The sequence below is a fragment of the Triticum dicoccoides genome, chromosome 6A (genome assembly GCF_002162155.2).
Source record: "Triticum dicoccoides isolate Atlit2015 ecotype Zavitan chromosome 6A, WEW_v2.0, whole genome shotgun sequence".
NCBI classification, from domain to species: Eukaryota; Viridiplantae; Streptophyta; class Magnoliopsida; order Poales; family Poaceae; genus Triticum; species Triticum dicoccoides.
In genome coordinates this window covers 245,267,949-245,276,586 of record NC_041390.1, presented here as the reverse complement: position 1 = coordinate 245,276,586, position 8,638 = coordinate 245,267,949, and the positions used below count along the sequence as shown (strand labels likewise).

The 8,638-nt window shown below is 44.4% G+C and overlaps 1 long non-coding RNA gene across 1 annotated transcript; it reads right to left on the bottom strand.

Moving 5' to 3' along the window:
• Window positions 1-4,360: 4,360 nt before the first annotated feature.
• LOC119319071 lies at window positions 4,361-7,261 on the bottom strand. The gene is made up of 2 exons (XR_005154339.1): window positions 6,920-7,261; window positions 4,361-4,552 (listed from the first exon to the last, which is right to left on the bottom strand). It is a non-coding gene; the product is annotated as an uncharacterized LOC119319071 (long non-coding RNA).
• Window positions 7,262-8,638: the final 1,377 nt, after the last annotated feature.

Genomic DNA, 8,638 nt, shown 5'->3' with positions numbered 1-8,638 from the left:
TTTTGTACGATTTTTACCCTCAAATATCTAAAACTGGGCATGTCACCCCCTTGAGAGGTTTAATGTTCACATGTTAGAGTTTAGGCGGTTTTGATTGTTGACTAGGTATTGACTAATTATTTACACTAAAGAAATGGCAATGACACCGTCGAAAGCCGCGGATGTCGTCAGAGATGTACCAAATGGACCCAGACCATCCCTACGAGGAGAGGAGATCATGCGGGTGCCTTTCAAGCTCAAGGGGTCGTCGAGCTACCTCGTCGGCTCGTCGCTTGCCTCATAGTGGGAGTAACTTAGGTAGTAACATAGCGCACTCCAAGAAATTTTTTCTATGTTACAGTACTCCCTCCTTTTCGGTTTATAAGGCTTAACTCAAAATTTGAGTTTTCTAGTGCTCCACCATGACCACTACGAGCAGCCTTGGCCTCTCCCAGTGCTCCACCATGTATATCTACTAATCCTGCCACGTAGGCATAAAACATGATGTGGTAAGTTAAGTAAGAAGAGAGAGACTAGTTTGGTGACCCCAGGAAGAAATGGTGGAAAGACAGTTTTGAGTCTATAGCTAATTAAATGAAGCAAGCTTAGCAACAACAAACTAAGCACCTATGCATTGGAGACTTGAGTTGCTAAGCCATTTAATGCACTTAGCACCTCATCTAAGCACATTTGCATTGGAAGGGGTCTTAATTCCATACGGTATCATAATATGATACTCAACTCTCTCTTTCTTCATTTAATTCTACGACAGCTCGTCAAATTTGCCTACTACTAGTTGGCATGCATGATACTACTTATAATACTCCCATTACAACCAGCCTAGTAGAATTAAAATACCTAATCTAAATGGTCGCCGCCCGATCTCTTTGTCCTCCTCCAGCATCCGGTAGAAGAAGAATCACGCAAGACACCGGCTGTATTCGCTGGCGTCGCCTCGGCGGTGGCCTTCATGGGATACAATCGGCGGCGGCCTCCCGTGTTCTACTTCTCCTCAATGATGGCCGTGGGAGGGGACGTGCTGCCCGTCACCTCATCGACATCCGCGTAGCCGCATCACTTCATCGACATCCGCGACGGCTTCTTTCTCTGCCTGCATGTCGCGGCTACGAGTGCGTCGATGGTGGATGGCGCCATCGCACACACTGAAGGCGATGTATGACATGGCATCGTCAAGGGCAGTGACAATGCCTGTGTCACCGTGCTCCCTGACAAGCCAGCGTGGAGCAAGTTGGCAGTCTTCCTCGAGCTGTATTGGAGAGGCCAGCTGTAGAACCACGCACTGGCTTAGCACGGCAACTGCCTCCGACGGTCTAGGCGAGGTAGGTGGAGAAGCGAGTTGCCTCGCTTGTAACTGCCGGGCTCGGCAGGCCACCCAGACGGCTTTTATGCCGGAGAACTACTCTTCCTGCTCATTGGATGCCGCCGAAAGAGTGGACAAATGGTGGAAGGAGGAGCTTGGCCGGCGTCCTGCTCCTGAACGAACGTGTGTGGCCGGAGTTGGTTTCTTGCATTCCACGCGATTTTAAATGTAGGTTTTTGAATGCGGCGAGGAGGCAGGTACAGCTGGGAGTGCAGCGGGCGGCACCCTCGGCCGGCGCGCCGCTTCAAATGGTGGACGCAGTGAGAGGTCACGTCCGCCCTGACCCCCTTGACCGTGGACCTTGATGGTGTATGTCACCTTGTGTCCAGATCTAAGATACCACGTGTACCAGATGAATGACTCCAAGCTCGACCACTGTGATGCAAGAGGTGCGAGTTGACGAACACTGTTGGAGACACCCCCCTCAAACTAGCCACAATGGGTAGTAACATAGACTAGTAACATGCTCATGTTACTAGTCTATGTTACTACCTCTATAGTAACATATGTGTGGTAACATGCAACACTTCATTTATTAGGCTATTGACACATCTTGTTATTCACGTGCATTCTGTGTCCGAGTGTGTGTGCATGCATGTGTTGTGTACATGCGTTGTGTGCTCCATGTTGTGCGTGTATTTGCATGAGTTCGATCGGCATGATTTAGTGCCTTGGCGTGTGTACATGCGTGGCTGCATGCGTCCTGTACATGCATGGCTGCATGCGTCCTGGACATGCGTGGCTTCTTGCGTGGTTATCAATATAAACTATAAAACATCTTCAACTTAGCATCCTGATGTATCGTCTCTAGTGGTTAGCGAAGAGTTCATGTTCTTTTATTTGTTTATATATGGGCAAGCAGCAAAAAACAGGGGAAAACGCGCAAGGTTCCTTGCAGACGCTCCACCGCGAGGTTCCGTTCTCCTTCTCGGTGGTCTGGAATCGATGTTCTTCCACTCTTTTTTTTCGTGAGCTTTGTTCATCCTTTTGCCAACACGCGAGACATCTAGCATGATGGTGCACGTGTCATGCATGAAAATGCAGATAATCAGATAAGCAGTGTGTAAGTGAGTCGTGCACTTCGATGGCAACTACTACGCAATATTTTTTTCTCCTCGATGGCACGTGAATAGTGCACGTACTCAACGACGGAGCACGTGATGGTAGCCATGACATGGTCAGCCCTTTCTTGGAGAGAGTACGTACTAAATAACTTTGATGTGTCCCGTCAACTCATAGAACGACGAGAAGCTTGCTTACTATGCCTTCTCCCTCGCCAACGCATGCGCGGTGACTGTGCTATGTTACTACCTATGTTACTCCCACTATGACCAGGTGACCTTGCGCTTGGCTCTTCGCCTCTTCCAGAAGTCAAATGAACTACTGGCAATCTGACACCAAATAAACTGCTGGACGTCCACCGCTTCTAAGCAAAAGTTTCTCCTCGTGCTGCGATCCACCGTGCATGCGTTGGCGAGGAAGAAGGCGTAGTAAGCAAACTTCTCGTGAGTCTGCGAGTTGGCGCGTGTTGGCAAAACGATGAACAAAGCTCATGTAAAAAAAGAGTGGAAGAACATCGATTCCGGACGACCGAGAAGGAGCAAGAAACCTCGTGGTGGAGCGCCTGCACTCAAAATATTTTATATTATTCAGAAATATAAAATCAACCAATCATCTCCACAATGGACTTGAAGAGTACGAAACACGACAGCCCAGACATCATACTACATGGCTAACCCATGCTATAACCATATTTCTTGGCATTTGTGCGACAACCTAGCTCTAGTATTCCAGCAACCTGTATCGCTTCTCGCTCCTCGTCCCTCTCAAAGTGCGGCGGGCTGGCATTTTTGCAGTCTATTGAGGTCGGTTAGCTCATCACATGTTAGCGACATGCCAAGAGCATTCTAAAAAAATAATGTACTCTATTGTTATGCCAAGAAGAGGAAGCGCTTTGACCGACGACCCAAACAAGACAGGCGTGTCATGCCGTGAGTGGGTCCAGTTTCTCTTTTTGAACTCGTTTAGAACACTTGGTTTTGACTATTGATAAGATTTTATATAGGGCCTAATGCATTCTTTAGGATGCCTTTGACTATTGATAAGAATTATATAATTTGAAAATTATATCATTCGAAGATCCTTTCATGTTTCGTTAAAAAAAGATCCTTTCATGTTATTGTATGCTTTGAGCAACTTGCATGTCCTATACTGCTCCTGTTTGGATACTCTAACTTAGCTTGAGGTTAGACTAACTCATGACTAACCCTGAAACTAACTGTAGCCAAAGAGGTGTTTGGGTGACAGGGTTAGATCTATTTATTATATTAAAAAGTAATTGACAGGTTAACCACAAAAAATATAATTACGCTAAAAATTACCACAAAAATTAGAAACATTCGTCCATCAATTAGTTTCGGTGATTAATTATAGCCGATGGATTACCCTTTAAATCTCCACCACGCAGACCAACATAACACTAGAGACAAAACGTAACAAATCTCAACAATAAAAAAGAGACAGACGTAACATGCACCCTAGATTAGATTGGGTTTTTTTTTCAACGATCAATTAGTTTATTTTCCAACGATCAATTTGTTAGGACCAACCGATTTTCATAACGTGATCCCACGTTTCCACCTCTGGGCTACCATAGATAAAACGGAAGTACGTATCAAAAGAAAAGAAAAAATAGAATACATAGCATAGCTCTTTTATCTACACGAGGATCACCTCCCTCCTTTCAATCCAACAAAAAACACATCTACAAACACATCTATGTTGGAAGATCACCTGCGTCAGTCCCTTCCTCCTTCAATGCTAGCTTGCCATGGCTCCTCTCATTCCAAGTCCTCCCCATCTTGTCTATTCCCAATAACCATGGAAATCACAGAGGAACATGATCAAAGGTACACACCACGTTTCAACTCAAGGTAAATAATCAAATAGCTTTCAAATTTAGATCAGGCAAGTTCCTTTGCGATTATTCAATCTTAATTGTACATGAACTTGCCATCCTCAATCACAATCTAATTCTTCACACATATATGGTTTTGTATAGAATATCATCTAACTACAATAGAAGGGTAAAAGACCCTCACTGTCTTCACATGATGATTGAAACATAACATCCATTTTAACATTAAAGCTTTCACCACAATCACTGATCTTGGAAGTTGATCTCCTTTACTTCTACAACAAAACAAAAAATTGTAAGGCAAATAATTAATCAAATCATAAATCTCCATAACCTTCAGCAGTACTCCGAACCAATTTTACAATATCATCTTCTCTAATACATGTTTTCTATATTGTGCAGGAAGAAACGATGAAAATGAAAGGTGGACCACACTGCAATAATGTGAGAAACCTGCCAAGGTAGTTAAAAGCAATCAAATATACAATCCAACAAGGTGATCCATTGCTAATCATGCACTTTTAGTAAGTGTTATCACAAAAAATGTTACACCTAAATTATATAATGCAATAATTCCAGTTAGGCTCATTTGGGTTTATAATTAATTTAAGCTTGGACAGAAAAATATATATTATAATAATGATGTGAATCTAGACAATCAATAATAACAAGATAGGATTAGGAAAGGAGAATGAAACTTCAAGACAACGAAAGGAGACAACGTTCGGTCATACATGGAGATGTGCCAGACTGCACAAATATGCGAACCACGTGCGATAAGAAAATCATCACAAAGGTATTCTTATGCGTATTATCATCCACTATCTTAACTTACTGTTCTTAATTTAATTGCTAAAATTCCCTTACATGTTGCATGACTGTAGTACAGTATACTGGAGGTAACATTATCGCTTGCTTCTTCTTTGCACATCAATTGTGATATCTATGTGTTCCATTCCTTCCAAGTGCTATATTAAATCACAAAAACATGTTGCATTTGTTCCTGATTGTACCTATCAGCTTTTAAAAAAACATGAAAACACATTTCCATGTAACATGGCTAAATCAAGACGGAGGCAAAATCAGCATTGTAGAATTACCACAGGGAACCATATCATGTACAGATGTTAATCATGTGCATTGACTGAGGCAAAATCAGCATTGTCCAATTGCCACGGGAAAGCATTGGCTCGTAAAACTACGAGGTAAGTAGCAAGAAAATTCAACCAAGATCTACAATTTGGACATTCATGAACCTGGTAATTCTATTAAGTGTGTGTACATGACTAAAAGTAACACAAAGTGTACAACAGAAAAATCAAGGGCGGAAAAACTAGATATGTCAGTTCTATTAAGTTTGTTGTATTAGTAAGAAAAAAAGAACATACTAATATTCAGATTGATGCTAAATTCAGAAACTTAAACAGGACATCGAAAAGGACGGATATGGAAATTTGGAACTTCCGAAGTCCAAGATACAAGTGTGAATGGTGTGGTGCAATTTTTTGGTATGAAGAAAGAGCAACTTGAGAAGGGCCTTGTGACATGCATTCAAGGCGAGAAGAACCTCAAAGAAAGAGCAACTTCGGAAGTTCAACGTGGATGCCCTTGCATGCATTTTGTAGTACAGACTAGACTGGATCAAAAAACATCAAGGAAACATAAGAGCAGAAATATATGTTGACTTGCAGGACGCAACATAAAGAGGAGACACAAGGGCCGACGAGGTAGGAAGGAGAATACTACTGCCATCCAGCTTCACGGATAACCTCAGATACAAGCACAAAGCTACCAAGATGCTATAGCAAGATGTCAATGGGCTTGATACACAGACCTATTTGTGGCATTCACATGCAACACAGCTTGGCTGGATATTCAATTTATGCTTATGGAAGTAGGCCAAATAAGATCACAGAAACCTGATATTGTTGATCGAATGTTCCACATAAAGCTCAATGAGTTCATGAGGGACATAAGAAAAAGGAGATACTTTGGGAAAACACTTGCCAGTAATAGCCTACTAACTTGATCATACCTATTATATTATTTTCTATAGCAAATGAACTAACAACAAGGATGATGTGGTCAAGAACATACTCTACACAGAAATAATCTAAAGATAGGAACAAAAACAAACTTCCAAATGCTACTAGCCTTTTAGATAAACATAAGTAGATGGGAAAATAGTACACTACAAAACTGTCTTCAAAATAAAAACTGACTTTTCTATGCTAGCATTATATGGCAGAATGGATATGATCTACTACTCCTAGAAGTATTGGAAACATGCATCAACATTTGATGGAAATAGCTGGATAATACCAAATGTCGACACTTTGTGTTATTTCATATTTTAAGCTTATTCTATCATACTAGCCAATAGTGACAACATCCACACATCGTTTTAGTTCATATATAGGATGCAATCGCGCCTATTTTCCTATAAACTTTATGGTCTAATCACGAATACACTAATTACTTACTAAATTTGTTGAATATGAACAGGGCATGGGGGCATAAGCAGATATACATCCTAACAAGCAATACCTTAATTGCATTATATTGGTTTACCCATACACATGCAGAAAAAGGATAAGCAACAAAAACATGAGAGGGGCAGGAAAAGAGAGAAGGGGACCAACAAGTGGAAGAATGAGCTGCCGAAATCAGGCTGCCAGTCCAGGATGAAGGTGACATGTCGGGCTGCCTCACTCGGGGGCAGCCACGATGCGATCGAAAACAACGCCTCAGCATCTCAAAATCAGGGTGGATCTAAGCAGGCTGTGGGAGACAAGATCCACACCCACATCACCTGGATGGACGCCGACGGCAACGGGGCCGTCGAGATCGGTGAGCTCGCTTGTAAGGGGTAGGATATGAATTGCGCTCGATCAAGGTAGCTACAGGGTGGATCGACAGAATTATCTCTGGTACAAGATCTAGGGTTACAAGAGTGGGGAACTGTGAGTGGGTAGCCGCCGTAGCCGTTTATGCCTGATCCTCTGGATATGTCGCTCGCTGGTGCCGCTACCTTAAGTAGTCGTGGCCGCGGGTTGGAGTCACTGCATCCACGCCGGCCCAGTGAAGCGCTTGTTGGGCCGCCTGTCACTCTTGGGCATTGGGCTTGGTGGCGAGCTGGTCGAGCCACCAGTTCCTGGATCATCCATGCCAGCACGCCCGCTGGAGACTGCTGGTGTAGGGGCGCTGACATCCCCCTCCTTGCGAGGAGGCTTGCTCCTAAGCCTCTGCAGCCGGGAACCTAGCTTGGAGAGCCAGCTTGTCTTGCCAGGTATCTTGTAGGGCTGCCGGATCGGAACAACGAATGAGTACTTGCTCAATCATCGATCCGTTCTTCCGTCGCCACCTCTGCTATAAGACTGCAACAGGAACCACCGGTATATCAGAATGAGCTGGTAGGGTAACAGAAGTTGTCGTACCCAGGGTGAGGCAGTGGCGCAGTTGTGAAACGTGGAACACAGGATGCACTTTGGAGTGCGCCGGGAGGTCCAGCTTGTAAGCAACCTCGTTGATTTTAGCAGTAATCTTGAAAGGCCCAAAGAACTTGAATGATAACTTGTGGTTGGTGCGGCGAGCCACCAAAGTCCGGATGTATGGCTGCAACTTGAGGTACACCGAGTCCCCCACTGAGAATGCCCGAGGGGATCGCTTTTTTTGCCTGGGCCTTCATATGCTGCCACACGCGGTGAAGGTGTTGTTGGAGCAGATCTTGAATAACTGCTCTCTTGTCGATCCACGCTTGCAAAGCAGGAACTGTGCATTGACTGGCTGCTGTGATCCCCCAATGACGTGGTTCGTGGCCAAACGTCGCCTTGAAGGGTGACATACCGATGCTGGAGTGGAAGGAGGAGTTGTACCATAATTGAGGTTGGGGTATCCAGTGGCTCCAGCGTTGACGGCATGCATGCACGAAGCAGCGAAGATAAGTTTCCATGCACTGATTGACGTGCTCTGTCAGGCCATCCGTCTGGGGGTGATTAGCGGTGCTCATTCTCAACTCTGTCCCTGCATACTTGAAGATCTCTCTCCGAAACAGACTAGTGAACACTGGATCACGGTCAGAGACAATCGTGCTTGGGAATCCATGTACTCGGTAGATGTTATGCATATAAAGCAGGGCCACCTTGGACGCCGTGTAGGGGTGTGCCAGAGGAATGAAGTGGGCAAACTTGATGCTCTTATCAACAACTACCCAGAGACAGTTGAACTTGCCAGATTGAGGAAGACCATCGACGAAGTCCATAGAAATCATCTCCCAGGGCTGCTGCGGGATGGGCAAGGGTTCAAGGAGGCCCGGCGATGCTGAGCGGTCCGGCTTGGCCTGCTGACAAGTGGAACAGCAG